The sequence below is a fragment of the Heterodontus francisci genome, chromosome 34, assembly GCF_036365525.1.
Source record: "Heterodontus francisci isolate sHetFra1 chromosome 34, sHetFra1.hap1, whole genome shotgun sequence".
Lineage (NCBI taxonomy): Eukaryota > Metazoa > Chordata > Chondrichthyes > Heterodontiformes > Heterodontidae > Heterodontus > Heterodontus francisci.
The window spans coordinates 10,295,796-10,311,634 of NC_090404.1; the positions used below are offsets into that span (position 1 = coordinate 10,295,796).

At 44.0% G+C, this 15,839-nt stretch overlaps 2 protein-coding genes across 2 annotated transcripts in view; both read left to right on the forward strand.

Moving 5' to 3' along the window:
* The window catches only part of LOC137349037 (zinc finger protein 664-like), a 60,401-nt gene extending 57,408 nt beyond the window's left edge, over positions 1 to 2,993 (forward strand). The window contains exon 5 of the mRNA XM_068014306.1: positions 2,923 to 2,993. The gene's annotated coding sequence lies outside the window, so the exon portion shown is untranslated. The remainder of the gene's footprint in view (positions 1 to 2,922) is intronic.
* The window catches only part of LOC137348608 (zinc finger protein 271-like), a 71,232-nt gene that overhangs the window by 36,023 nt on the left and 19,370 nt on the right, over positions 1 to 15,839 (forward strand). The window lies entirely within an intron of this gene.

Genomic DNA, 15,839 nt, shown 5'->3' on the forward strand with positions numbered 1-15,839 from the left:
GATAAAGGAGAACCAGTGGATGTGGTGTATTTGGATTTTCAGAAGGCTTTCGATAAGGTTCTACACAGGAGCTTAGTAAACACAATTAAAGCACATGGCATTGGGGGTAATATACTGCTATGGATTGAGAATTGGTTAACAGACAGAAACAGAGTAGGAATAAACAGGTCATTCTCAGGACGGCAAGCTGTTTATATTTGGGAACCACAAGGATCGGTGCTGGGGCCAGAGCTGTTTAAAATCTATATAAATGACTTGGATATGGGGACCAATTGTAATATTTTCAGATTTGCTGATGACACAAAACTAGGTGGGAATGGAAGTTGTGAGGAGGTTGCAAGGAGGCGTCAAGGAGATTTGGACAGGCGAAGTGAATGGACAAGGACATGGCAAATGGAATATAATGTGAATAAGTGTGAGGTGATCCACTTTAGTAGAAAAAAACAGAACAACAGGGTATTTCTTAAATGGTGGTAAGTTGGGAAGTGTTGATGTCCAAAGGGGCCTGGGCGTCCTTGATCACTAAAAGCCAGTACGCAGGTGCAGCAAGCAATTAGGAAGCCAAATGGTATGTTGGCCTTCATTGCAAGAGGTTTTGAGTAGTGGAGTAAAGATGTATTGCTTCAATTGTATAGAGCTCTGGTGAGATTGCACCTGGAGTATTGTATAAAGTTTTGGTCTCCTTATCTAGAGAAGGATATACTTGCCAGCGGGGAGTGCAGCGGAGGTTCACCAGAATAATCCCTGGGATGGCGGGATTGTCTTATGAGGAGGGATTGCAGAAACTGAGCCTGTATTCTCTAGAGTTTCGAAGAATGAGAGGCGATCTCATTGAAACTTACGAAATTCTTACAGGGCGAGACAGTGTCAATGTAAATAGGATGTTTCCCCAGACTTGAGAGTCTAGAACCAGGGAACATAGTCTCAGAATAAGGAGTAGGCCATTTAAGTCTAAGATGAGGGATTTCTTCACTTAGAGGGATTCTTCTACCCCAGAGGGCTGTGGAAGCTCAATCATTGAGCATGTTTAAGACAGAAAGCAATAGATATCTGGATACTGACATCAAGAGATATGGGGATAGCACCGGAAAGTGGCATTGAGGTAGATGATCAGCCATAATCTATTTGAATTGGGGAGTAGGCTCGATGGGCTGAGTGGCCTACTCCTGCTTCTATTTCCTGTTCCTACGGGAAGTGTCCTTGAGTTCCCAAATGGAACGGAATGTATACTCCACTGGACTGGGATGCCCTGCCATGAGACTATTAACTGACGTAACCAAAATAAACTGAAGATTTAAATAAATAAAGACTCATCAGCTACTCACCAGTCAGCTGCTTCCTTCATGCTGATGTCACTTTATACTATAGGGAGTTAACTTAAATGTTTTACTGAATGTTTATTATCTATATATCCATTTATAATTTACTGAAAAGTTCAGAACCCTTTATTGACTCTATCGCTTGTTATTTCACTTTATCCCCAAGATCTGATTGATTAATTGAACATTGACTGTAATTATATGAAAAGTTATCAAATTGGCTTTAGTTTTATGAGAATTAATAGATGGAGTCTTATCCTATAGTTGATTAATGTGGAGACCAGATCTGGACACAGTTCTCTAGCTGTGGGGGGATGGGGGGTGTTTTGTACGGTTCTAGCATAATGTCCCTGCTCTTATACTTTAAAAAAATTTGTTCATGGGATGTGGGCGGTGCTGGTTAGGCCAGTATTTATTGCCCATCCCCAAATGCTTTTGAGAAACTGAGTGGCTTGCTAGGCCATTTCAGAGAGCAGATAAGGGTCAACCACATTGCTGTGGATCTAGTCACATGTAGGCCAGACCAGGTAAGGACAGCAGATTTCCTTCCCAGAAGGACATTAGTAAACCAGATGGGTTTTTACAACAATCAACAATCGTTCATGGTCGCCATTAGACTAGCTTTTTAATTCCAGATTTATTCATTGAACTCAAATTTCACCATCTGCTGTGATTCAAACCCATGTCCCCTGAGCATTAGTCTGGACCTCTGGATTACTAATCCAGTGACATTACTACTACACCACCACCTCCACTAATAAAGGAAAGTATCCCATGTGCCGCCTTGTCCTGCTACCTTCAGGTATCTGTGGACATGCACTTCACGTCCTTCTGTTTCTGTACACCTTTCAGGATTCCACCACTCACTGTGCATTCTCTTGCCTTGTTTGTCCTCCCCAAAAGCATTACCTCACACTTCTCTGGGTTGAATTCCATTTGCCAATTTTCTGCCTACCTGACCAGCCCACTAATATCTTGCTGGCGTCTACGGCTTTCTTCCTCACTGTCAACAATACGACCGATTTGTATCATCTGCAAACTGCTTGTTCATGGCCCCTGACACTTCAGTCTAAATTATTGATATATACCACGAAAAGCAAGCAGCCTAGTGCTGATCCCTGTGCAAACCCAACTGGAAACAGGCTTCCTGTCAGGATTCAGCCCTGGATGCGATTAACAGCAGCAATAACAGCAGAATCCAAACCCTGCAGTCACTTGTGAACTCGCTGGTGTTTCAGCAGATTATTTGAATTAGCAAATTCCTTCCCACCTGCAGAGCAGGTGAACGGCCTCTCCCTGGTGTGAACCCGCTGGTATGTCAACAGATTGATTTTACTTTTAAATCTCTTCTCCCAGTAAGAACGCTCAAAAGGTCTATCAGTGTGAACAAGTTAATGTACAGTGAGGTGAGCTGTCGCTATGTATCCCTTCCCACACATGGAGCAGGTGAATGGTCTCTCCCCTGTGTGAACTCGCTGGTATATCAGAAGGTTGGACAATCAAGTGAATTCCTTTCTACACTCAGTGCAGGTGAACGGTCTCTCCCGTGTGAGTACATTGGTTTTGTAGTAGCTCATTTTTACTTTTAAATCTCTTCTCACAGTCAGGACATTCAAAAGGCCTCTTATCTGTGTGAACAAGTTGGTGTCTCAGAAGGTTGGACGGCTGAGTGAATCACTTTCCACACACTGAGCAGGTGAATAGCTTCTCCCCGGCGTGAACTCGCTGGTGTGTCAGCAGGTTGGATGATTTTAGTGAATCCCTTCATACAAATGGAGCAGGTGAATGGTCTCTCCCCTGTGTGAGTACGTTGGTGTTTCAGCAGCTCATTTACTTTTAAATCTCTTCTCACAGTCAAAACATTTAAAGGGGTTCTTATCTGTGGTGTGTCAGGAGGTGGGTTGGCTGAGTGAATCCCTTCCCACACACGGAGCAGGTGAATGGCCTCTCCCCAGTGTGACTGCGCTGATGAATGTCCAGTTGGGATGGGTAATTGAATCCGTTCCCGCAGTCCCCACATTGCCACGGTTTTTCCATGGTGCGGGTGTCCTTGTGTCTCTCCAGGTTGAACAATCATCTGAAGCCTTGGCGCCACACGTATAACACGTGTACGGTTCTCCCCACTGTGAATGGTGAAATGTTTTTTCAGGCTGTGTAACTGGTTAAAGCTCTTTCCACAGTCAGTGCCCTGGAACACTCTCACTCAGGTGTGTGTGTCTTAGTGCTTTTCCAGTCACACTGATGTTTGAAATCTTTTCCCACAGACAGAACAGACAAACATTTCTCCTTCCACATTCAAAGGATGATCACATTCAGGTCCTGATGGATCGAGTGACTCTGTCAGAACTTGATGTTTGTTTTGTGTTTCTGCTCCGCAAATCATCCCCTCCTAATACCCCGTAAAAGGAGATTACATAGAGTGACATAGAATACACAGCAAACAGGCCATTCAGTCCAACTAGTCTGTACAGGTGCTTATACACCTCATGTGTCTGCTCCCATTCCATCTACCTCATTTCAGCCTTTCAACAGACCCTTTAATTCCCTTTGCTCTCATGTTTTCATCTACTTTTCTTTTGAAAGCATCTCAACTATTTGCCTCAACCACTTCCATGTTCTACCCACTCTCTGAATGAAGAAATCTCTCCTTATTTCCTTGTTGGATTTATTTGTAACTATTCCTGGCCCCTGGATTTGGATTCACTCACAAGTGGAAACATTCTCTCCACATCTACTCTGTCCAACCCATTGATAATTTTAAAGAGCTCTATCATGTCACCGCTAAGTCTTCTGTTTTCGGAATATAAAAGCTCCACCCTGTTCAATCTTTCCCAATCGCTGTAATCTCTGTTTACTGAATCCATCACTGTCAGTCCAGGATAGAAATACGAAAGAGACAAACATTTCTCTTTGTTTCAGTTGGGCATAATTTCAAAATTTGGAGATGATACAAAACATTCCACATGTCACCACTGCTTCTTTTGCCAATTACCTTAATGCTGTGCCCTTTCAATCTTGATCCTTTTACAAGTGGGAACAGTTCTCCCTATCTGCTCTGTCCAGACTCCTCATGATTTTGAATACTTGTATCAAATATCCTCTCAGCCTTCCTCTTCCCCAAGGAAAACAGTCCCAACTTAAACATGAGGAAGCACTGTGAACTGTGAGGAGGTTGGTGTAGAACTTCAAAAGGACACAGACAAGCTAGTGGAATGGACAGACAAGTGGCAGATACATTCGATGCAGAGAAATGTGAGGTGATTCATTTTGATAGGAAGAACATGGAGAGACAATATAAAATAAAGGGTACACTTCTAAAGTGGGTGCAGGAGCAGAGGGATCTGAGTGTATCTGTGCATAAGTCATTGAAGGTGGCAGGACAGGTTGAAAGAGTGGTTAATAAAGTATACAGTATCCTGGGCTTTATTAATATGGTATAGAGTTCAACAGCAAGGAGGTTATGTTGAACTTGTATAAGACACTAGTTTGGCTTCAGCTGGAGAATTGCATCCAGTTCTGGGCACAGCACTTTAGGAAAAATGTGAAAGCATTGGAGAGAGTGCAGAAAAAATTCACAAGAATGGTTTCAGGGATGAGTAACTTCATTTACAAAGATAGATTGGAGAAGTTGGGACTGTTTTCTATGGAGAAGAGAAGTTTGAGAGAAGATTAGATACAGGTGTTCAAAATCATGAGGAGTCTGGACAGAGTAGATAGGGAGACATGTTCCCACCTGTGAAAGGATCAAGATCAAAAGGGCACAAATTTAAGGTAATCAGCAAAAGAAGCAATGGAGACATGAGGGAAAACGTTTTCATGCAGTGAGTGGTTAGGTTTCAGAAGCCACTGCCAGAGTGTGCGGTGGAGGCAAGTTCAATCAAAGCATTCAAAAGGGAATTGGGTAGTTACTGAATAGGAAGAATGCACAGGGTTATGTGGCGAAGGCGGGGGAACTGCACTAAGTAAACTGCTCACTCATGCAGGCACGATGGGCCGAACGGCCTCCTTCTGTGCTGTAACAATTGTGAGAAAAATTCTGTGATTCTGAGTTTGCTGTGTTTAAATCTTCCACTTCTAAGGCCCTGTAAAAGGACTTTACAAAAGCATTACTGTCACTCCAGGATAGAAATTCACAACGCCGATCTGGATCGGCGCAGGCTTGGAGGGCCGAAGGGCCTGTTCCTGTGCTGTAATCTTCTTTGTTCTCCTCCTGCTTCTTGGCCGTGGAGGCCGCACATGCGCCCTGCTGCACATTGCCCCCCTATCAAGATGGCGGCCATTAATCCAGGTGTGTCACCGGGAGCAGCCTCGTTGGTGCCGCACCCCTCGGTGCAAACACGGGACCGGTAGCTTCTTATTCGATGTTTCAGGCCTACACCAGGTGTTTATGAAGACCCCCGCTCACTCGCCGGCTCCATTCCTCTCCTGCACTCGGCGGTTTCTCAGCCGCTGCAGATCTGACATGATCGTTTCAGCATCGGCACTGCGCATGCTCCAGTCACAGCCCACACCGCGGCTGTGCTGGGGGCTCCTGTAGTGAGGATCGGACACATTCTGCACCACGGGAATGCTGGGTAACAGCTCCGCCATTGAAAGACGGAATTAGCGAATGGAAAGTAATGTGATCCAATTGCAATTGGAGCCAAAGGGCCAGGATATAAAAATAATGGTCAATTGATGCAGAAACCCAAGTGCATGTGCCTGCCGCCATAAGTCTATCCTCGATGTAATTAACAGTAGCAACAACAGCAGAACCAACCCCTACAGTCAGATGAAAACTCCGTGGTCTGTCAGCAGGTGAGGCAAACAAGCGAATCTCTTCCCACACTCCCTTCCTAACAGTACTGTTGAAATACCTACACCCCAAGGACTTCAGCGGTTCAAGAAGGCAGCTCACCACCACCTTCTCAAGGGCAATTAGGGATGGGCGATAAATACTGGCCTAGCCAACGACACCCAAATCCCATGAACGAATTATAAATAAAATTGCCCACAAGTCTGTTGTGCAGCACTGTATCAAATGCCACATCAACAACGTTACTGAGTAAGCACCTTTGAACTCAGTCATTACAATAGAGAAAGAAACCATTCAGCACATTGAGTCCATGCTGGTTCTCTGCAAAGCCATCCAGTCAGTCCCACTCCACCACTCTATCCCTGTAAGCCAACAAGTTTATTTCCCTCATTGCCCATCCAATTTACTTTTGAAATCTTATCATCGTCTCTGCTTCCACTACCCTCGTAGGCAGCGAGTTCCAGGTCATTATCAGATGAAGTATAAAAAAGTTCTCCCTCATATTCCGCCGACATCTCTCCCCAAAACCCGAAATCTGTGTCCACTGGTCATTGTACCATCACCTCAAGGGAACAACTTTTTGTCTACCATATCCAAACCAGTCATAATCTTGTACCACTCTATTAAATCTCCCCTCAATCTACTTTGCTCCAAGGAGAGCAACCCCTGATTCTTCAACCTAGCCTTGCAGCTAAAAGCACTCATTTCCTGGATCCATTCTGGTAATGGGCTGACAATTGGTAACATTCACACCACACAAGTGCCAGGCAATGACCATCTCCTCTTGATAATTCAACAGCATTACCATCAGCTCGAGCTCGATGGCCCACTTGTGGCGGCGCGCGCCGTGGACCAAAAGCCCCGCCCCCGCAGCCATGGCAACGCCGACGACCGTTAACCATTTTCCGCTCAAACTTCTTGATGTGGAACAAATCCTCCGCGCGCCCCCGACAATCGCGCACGCGCAGCTGCTTAGCGCGGGGTGAAATGTCAAACCCCACCTCCATCGTCGCCATCTTTGTTCAGGGCAAATCTGCACGAATGCGATTAAAACAGGCGAAATGAAGTACGGCAGCCCCACAGAAAGATGGACACCACTCCCGAAAAGGACATTTCACACTATTACTTGTTGGTAACAAAAAAATGTTTTGCAAGCTGTGGTGGACCTTATTTTCAGTTCTTCTCGGGCGAAATATGATGCAGGTATATTTTAATTTTAATGTTGATTTACTTGTACCATTCGTCTCTCTTTACAAAGATGTCTGAAATCTCTGAACCTGCCTTTGGGGTTTTCAATGGCGGGTTTGTTGACATCCTTCAATCTGCAGAAAGATGATGGACTCGCAGCAAACAATCCATTTAAGTGGGGTGTCTTCTCTTGGTTCACCTTTGCTGTTGCTGTGAAGGCCAATCCTTGGGAGGCAGATTCTGCCACAAGTGCTGCAGATAGAAGCTGCCGAGTGACTCTGTGAGTTGTTGTTTTTGACATTGGCGCCTGTTGTGAAGCTGCTGCAGCAACTGGTCATCGTGGTCGTGCAGACCAGTCCACAGGATGTGTCACCATTTCCCTCTTTCATCAGCTAGTGACTCCGAGGTGCAATAGTCGACATTTGGGGCCTTCATGTCACACTCACAAGCAACCTTGAAGCGGAGCTTTAGGCGCCCACTGGTCGTCTGGTGCTGGGCACCTCACCATAGAGAAGGTCCTTGGGTATGTGACCATCTTCCATCCTGCGGACGTGTCCGATCATTCCCCGTGGAAGTGAGCCCAGCGCGCAGGCGTGGTGCTGGACTGTATCTGGAGCTTGCGCAGTGTCACTTTGATCAGAGCTGTGCGAGTGCTGGAGACGCTTTCACAGCAACTGAGAGCAGGGATAGGTACCGACATGTTGCACCACGGACATTTGACAAAATTGTTGACTCAGCCACGACATGGGACAATTAAGCTGTAAAAATGTCTATCGCTGTTGTGGGACAATCACCACACGAGCAGACTCAGGTACAGGTTCAATCGAATTATTCAAGCGTAGACAGGGAGAGATACTACCTCGGGTATTCCAAGGTAATACTCTAACTTTACAATTCCCAGCTGGTTTCTAGTTATGAATACACCATTATTAGTCCTCATCAGCACCCAATCCTGATGTCTCCAGCCTGGGTCTATTATTCTCTGTTTCACATTAGTCCAAACATTCCATAGTTTAATTGCTTTATTGTAAAGTCTGTATAGATACTGGCTTTTTTTTCTTTCATATGATTTAGGCATCGCTGGCAAGGCCAGCATTTGTTGCCCATCCCTAATTGCCCTTGACAACTGAGTGGACTAGGCCACTTCAGAGGGCATTCAAGAGTCAACCACGTTGCTGTGGGTCTGGAATCATATGTAGGTCAGACCAGGTAAGGATGGCAGATTTCCTTCTCTAAAGAACGTTAGTGAACCTGATGGGCTTTTACAACAATCGACAATGGTTTCATGGTCACCGCTAGAGTAGTTTTTAATTCCAGATTTTTTCATTTATTGAATTCAAATTCCACTAGCTGCCATGGTAGGATTTGAACCCATGTCCCCAGAGCATTAGCCTGGGACTCTGGGTTACTAGTCTCGTGACATTGCCACTACGCCACCGCCTCCCCTATCAACCTTTACTCCCTAATCCTGGAACAGCTTGTCTATCTTTATCCTGACTTATTCTGCTGGGCTGCCTTTCTAATTCACATTTCTTGATTCTGCATGCATTCCTTAATTCTGCTTAACCCCTTCTGTCCCCCCTTTTGACCCTTGGCCGAGCCCAAGATGGCCATCAGACCTGAACGTTGATGTGCTCAACTCTCTTTGCTCTCCGCCACTCATTGATACTAGTCAGGTACCGAGCTTAGGTTTGCAAAGACAATTGACAGCACCGTCTGTATGGGTAGGTCCTGCAGAAGGGGCTCATGAACAACTGCTTTAATTCCCAGATTTTGTGTCCCCATATTACTGGTCTCACTGTGTGTGTCCTTCTGACTCTGTGGATTAAGAATGTCAAATACACAACCATCACTACTTGGGCAATAACCAAGACGTGGGAGGTAATTCTGACCCAGGGGGTATCTGTATGTTTGAACCCCAATTCCATAAGTCCTCCCACCATGCAGTGTCGTCGATTTGTTGGACGACTTCTTCCAGTGCTTCAGTCTGTTGTAAGGTATAATATACCCAATGTACCTGTTGTAACCCCTCACTGATGGCTATGAGGTGTGTGGGTAATGGTGGGATAGAGTATGAGACCTGCCTGAAGTACTGCGTGCTTTTCTTTTATGCTGTCTATGACCTGCAAGTTGACAGTTTCCCTTTTATATATCTCCACCAGTTCTACCTTCCCCATCCTCGCTGGTACATGTGGGTGTATACACACCCTGAGATTAGTTATAGGACAGGATCGGTTGTCCGTACTAATATTCTTCTTGTGTCGTAGACAATATCTCCCTTTCCCCACATATGCCACATGAGTCGGTTCCATCACTGCGTGTATTGCTTCCATTGTGCAATTGACTGCTGCATTAAACCCACATTGGGCCTCCTCAGTTTTATATATATATAGGATGCAGACACAACACATCAGAGGCTCCGATACTACACCTAACTGAATTAGTATTTATAATTTTTCCCTCTAATTCTACGGCATATGGCGGTGTATTATGACATTTTATGTAATAATCTTCCCTTATTACCCCAATGTTCTCTACTTCATATAGGGTTTTCCTGTATATTGATTCTGGTATTACTGGAATTGCCAAGACCACACCTATCAATAGGCTGTTATTGACAATACATCTTTCATCAATTTTGTATACACGTGTTAAATCTCTGAGGTGGCAACCAGTCAGGTCCGGGTTCTGGTGACAGGATAACTTAGATAAGTGGGTGTTTGATAGCTACAGGGGCACTTTGCCCTTGTGGAGCTGTCTCCAGCCCTCCTGAGTCTGCTCAAGCATCCAAGACTTCGTTCCTAACTGCATCCTCTGAGATGTTGCGCCCTTTGCCAATTAATTCATTAATGAAACGTGCGTGACTCTTGAGTTCTGTAACCAAATCCTGAGCTAACCACATCAGGTTTTGGTCCATAACGAGCTGTCCACTCTAAACCTATTGTCCCTGTCTTAGGTTCATTTTAAGTTGGTTGCTTAGTGTCCAGACCTTTTGGTATACTGCGGGCCAGGTCAATAGAATTTACAACCGAAGTGCCTGTGTTAAACAGCATCATTCAATAGGCTACGTTTCTGTCGGTAGCTCCCCTGAGTGTGGAGTGCACCCCTTGGTCACCACCCCCACCCCCAGCGTTGACCCAAGATGCCTGTGTTATTATAAAAGCAAAATTCTGTTCTGAAGAAGGGTCACTGACCTGAAACATTAACTCTGCTTCTCTCTCCACAGATGCAGCCAGACCTGCTGAGTATTTCCAGCATTTCTTGTTTTTATGCCAGTGTTATTACTTGTTTTGCTAATGCTTCGTACAATGTTCGGGTTTCTGTTGGACACTACTGAGGTAATTTAATGTCAAAAGTTTAGGACAACGGGTACCAGCTCATGGTGTACATTATCATACAAAGTCTTTCTAGTTTTTGTCAGCACAAGCCCATTCTCTGGCCCAGGGTTTAGTATCAGACAAGGGGAGCCGTTACTTCTGTCCTTGGTGTCGGTGTCTAGTTTGTTAAATCAGCTGTCATTGTGGCAAGGGGTGGGGTGGTGAGTTGGGGTGGGGTGGTGAGTTGGGGTGGGGTGGTGAGTTGGGGTGGGGTGGTGAGTTGGGGTGGGGTGGTGAGTTGGGGTGGGGTTGTGAGTTGGGGTGGCTTTGGGCAAATAAAGCCATGGCTCATGTCCATTACATTGTTACGCTCTGGTTCAAAAGCCTTGTCCTTACACGTGGGATTGTATCTGATTTTTAGACAGTCCAGTACAAGGGGCCAACAAAACTCCCTCAACCTCTTGTACTGGGTCACGTCGACAATGATACATACTTGCATTAAGTTCCAGAATTGGAAGCAGGCCCAATCCGTAGGCTGAAGGATGTCATCCTTTGTGATGTTGACAGTTCCCTCCCCAAGGCCACAACGGAAGCATGCTGTCTGCTGTTTGTTAAGCTGTAGGGTATTCGAGTTCCCTGTCCATTCAACTATGGAGTATAATCCGATGGCTGTTTGTTGGGTCAAGCCTTCACCAATCCCTGGTCCCAGGAGTATTAATGTAGTGGATACCATTCTGTAAGATATAATGGGCCTTCCAGTTGTCACTGGTCAGCCATGATTAAATTCTGCAAAACAAAATCAGTCAGTTACATGTTTCAGCTGCGTCTAGTGTTTCCAGCGTCCATTCCCTACGATGTCCACACAGGCACAGGCATCGTTGGTCATGATTACCTCGTAGGGTCCTATCCACCTAGGCACAAATCCCAGTTTCTCAGGCATTACCTTGACCATTACTTTGTCTCCCACAACAGGCACCTTTGCCTGCATCTCTTTCATGTTCGTTTCTGTATAAACTCCTGCCTCAGCTCATGCAGTTGTCTGCACAGCTCCTTCACAAATCCTTTAACCCTTTCTCTCACAGGTCCTACTTCCTCACTACCTGCTATGACATACCTTGATAGTCTCATCGCCCTTCCTGTCATCAGTTCAATTGCTCTACATGTAACAAATTACACCTGCAGATTTACACCGGAATCCCAATATCATACCCCACATTCTCAACTCTCAGGTGATCTTATCAAAAGATCAAAATGCCGGGGCGAGCTGGTCGTGTCTGACTGAGATCTTTCAGTTGCCTCCCCCTGCAGGGTCTTGATGTCTCGGGTCATGGCCAGACTTTTAAAAACTCAAGGGCAAGGATACAAATATCTCTGAGAAAACTATCAAAGTACCAGTCTCATCTACACTTTCCTGATTTTCACTGGAAAGTTCCAGGCTAAATAGTTTGAATTTCAATTAGCTCCTGCTTCAGTCAGATCTAATTGCCAATTCCCATTAATTATAATTCTACTCCATTCATGAGCCCTGGAGAAACTGTACAGTCATAATTCTTTAAAACATAAATCAAACATTCCCGCTTGATTCCAGGTATTACCATATTGTGTTTGTTTTTTTTTCCCCTCAATCTTAGATGGCATTTTAATTTCTTAAAAATAACTTGCTAAATTACACTGGATTTTCGACATCTCAGATTATTCCAAATTCAAATAACAGTGTTGCTGGAGTGACAGGTTTTATTAATGTTCCATTTAATATCTCCCCAAAAGAAACTTTGTTTTTTATACTTAGGAACCACCTAGACTGTTTTTGTTTTTTTGTTTTCTAAAACTTTGATTGTCCTCTTAAACGTCAGATAGATTTCCCTGAGTGCTTTAAATAACCACTTATATCAATTTAATTTTGTTTATCGATTCCAATTTCTTATACCCAGACTTGGTGGTATTGCATTTTTTTTTTTTACATTAAAGACAGAACTGCTTGCAACTGTCTCTCCTTCCCAAGCACTTTGTCTCATTGATAAAGATGCTGTGACATTTGTTGTCTGCAGTTATGTTCTTAAATTCTTAAAGCTGCTGGATCTCTTGCTGCGGGATCAGAATCCATTGTGGCTCTGCCCCAAAGCCCAATAGGTTAATTTTACTTTCAGCAATGCAAAAATTAAATGGAAAAACAATAGGTGCAGTAAGGTTAATTTCTTTGCTTGTCTCCAAGGGGGCGGAGCAAAACATTCTCAGCTGCGTCACTTGATGTAACCTTTTTTTTTTCCCTGATGGAAAAGAACTAAACTCCATTTTAAACTTTTTTTGGTATCCTTCGGGTTTTAAAACAACAAAATCATTTGTAACATTATCAACTTCAAAGGGTACCATCTCCATTCGAGAAGATGGGGCGGCACAGTGGTGCAGTGGTTAGCACCGCAGCCTCACAGCTCCAGCGACCCAGGTTCAATTCTGGGTACTGCCTGTGTGGAGTTTGCAAGTTCTCCCTGTGTCTTCGTGGGTTGTCTTCGTGGGTTTTCTCCCACAAGCCAAAAGACTTGCAGGTTGGTAGGTAAATTGGCCATTATAAATTGCCCCTAGTATAGGTAGGTGGTAGGGAAATATAGAGACAGGTGGGGATATGGTAGGAATATGGGATTAGTGTAAGATTAGTATATATGGGTGGTTGATGGTCGGCACAGACTCGGTGGGCCGAAGGGCCTGTTTCAGTGCTGTATCTCTAAACTAATAAAAAAACTAAACAAAACTAAAATTAAAAGACAGTATTTTAGATTAAACTCCCATTATTTTCAAACTTTTAGCGTCTTTTGTAAGAGGTTTCTAATCCAAGGATTTTTTTTATACAACCAGGATGATTCCAAATTCCAGTTCATGGCAATAAACATTTAAAAGATTTTCTCAACTTAACAGGTTAGTTAACCTTAATAGTATAAACTTAATTCAAACTTATTAACTTATGATACTTATTAACTACACACAGAACAGAATAGCACGTGCTTTAAAAAAAAAATAGGCAAATTACGTCATTTTTCTTGTTCCTTTTTCAGGTGCCTTTTCAAATGACTGTAATAAAACCCAAAACTAAAGAAAAAGTTATTTAACATTCTTACAACAAAAGATTTAACACCAGTTTGTTACACAAACTTTAATCTTTCCCATATCTCCTTTACTTATCCTTCTCTTCTTTAAAACAATATCCAATTTCTGACATTTGCTACTTAAAAAGTAAGACATGTCTTTACGTTTAATCTGCAAAATAAAGCAGATTTTAAACTATGTTCCAATTAAAGGGGTGTTTGAAACTTCAAATTGGATTTCTGCCAGACATCTTCAGACTTTCAAGGCTTAGAAAATTGTTCATTGCCTTTTCACAGTTGCAAAACCAACTTTTAACATAAAAATAAAGCTTTAACTTAAAAATATAATTCAATTTTCTATCCCATTCCTGGGTGCACAATCTTAAATTGAAATGAACACACTCAACAATACTTTTTCACACTCATTCAATTCCAAACAACTGAGAAAATTGATTTCTGTAATGGGTTATGAATTCAAAGTACCAAAATCTGTGTTAAATTCCCTGTCCCGATGCCAAGGAACACACAGGTTCAACTAGTTCACAACCAAAACTTGACTCAAAGTTCCCACAAAATATACACGTGTAAAAATAGAACAAATAACAGACTTATGCTTTCAACATTAAAGCCAGACAACAAAGAGTTACAGAACACAAGCTATACATCCCAAGGACATTCATTTCATTTGTGGATGCTTCCAACATTCACACATTCGAATCAAAAGACACAGTACCTTGTTTTTACTCACTTGAAATTTCACTAAAACATAGCTTTTTTTATGTTGCTCTACCATAAACGTAGTCATGGAGCCCTCTGGCCAGTCAAAATGCACTTTGTTACTCAACTTCTTCTCTGGCATTTTACTAGCTTCCTGACCGAACTCAGTGCGGTCTGCTATCCCCCCATAACACTCCCGACCAGTGCAGCTCTACGTTTTTGGAATAGCCTGTGGTAAATGGTTCTGACCTCTGTGCGGCTTTGGACTTACTGTCCCGCCAGCACAGTTCCGCCTCCTTGCCCGGCACGCCTCCTGTCCCGAGTCCTCCTTCAGATTCTTTGAATACTAGCCTGGACCTTGATTCGGGGATGCTTACTGCCCTAACAATGGATGGTAGATAAAGATACTCACCCGTTTGCAGCGCCGCTTCCGATGGTCCGACATGAGCATCCTGCCGACTGTTGTGGTACAATCACCACACGAGGAGACTCAGATACAGGTTCAATCGATTTATTCAAGCATAGACAGGGAGAGATACTACCTCGGGTATTCCAAGGTAATAATCTTAGTGTGGGAAAATGGCGCACTGACACAGAACACAAAAGTCCGCGTGTATCAAGCCTGTGTCTTCAGTACTTTTCTCTACGGCAGCGAGGCCTGGACAACGTTTGTCAGCCAAGAACGACGTCTCAATTCATTCCATCTTCGCTGCCTCCAGAGAATCCTTGGCATCAGGTGGCAGGACCGTATCTCCAACACAGAAGTCCTTGAGGTGGCCAACATCCCCAGCTTATACATCCTACTGAGCCAGCGGCGTTTGAGATGGCTTGGCCATGTGAGCCGCATGGAAGATGACAGGATCCCCAAGGACACATTGTACAGCGAGCTCGCCACTGGTATCAGACCCACCGGCCGTCCACGTCTCCGCTTTAAAGACGTCTGCAAACACAACATGAAGTCCTGTGAAACTGATCACAAGTTGTGGGAGTCAGTTGCCAGCAATCGCCAGAGCTGGTGGGCAGCCATAAAGGCGGGGCTAAAGTGTGGCAAGTCGAAGAGACTTAGCAGTTGGCAGGAAAAAAGACAGAAACGCAACTGCAAAACAGCCCTGACAACCAATTTTATCTGCAGCACCTGTGGAAGAGTCTGTTACTCTAGTATTGGCCTTTATAGCCACTCCAGGTGCTGCTCCACAAACCACTGACCACCTCCAGGCGCTTACCCATTGTCTCTCGAGATAAGGAGGCCAAAGAAGAAGAACTCGAACTTTACATTCAGGAGCACAGACATATATGCTGTTCTTATCATACAGTGTGTTCAACCAGGGATGATTGATATGATTGATCACAGACTTCAATTAAAACGATGTTGATTGATTACGCATTCTGATGAACACACTTCCTCAGCCTTATCAATACACATACC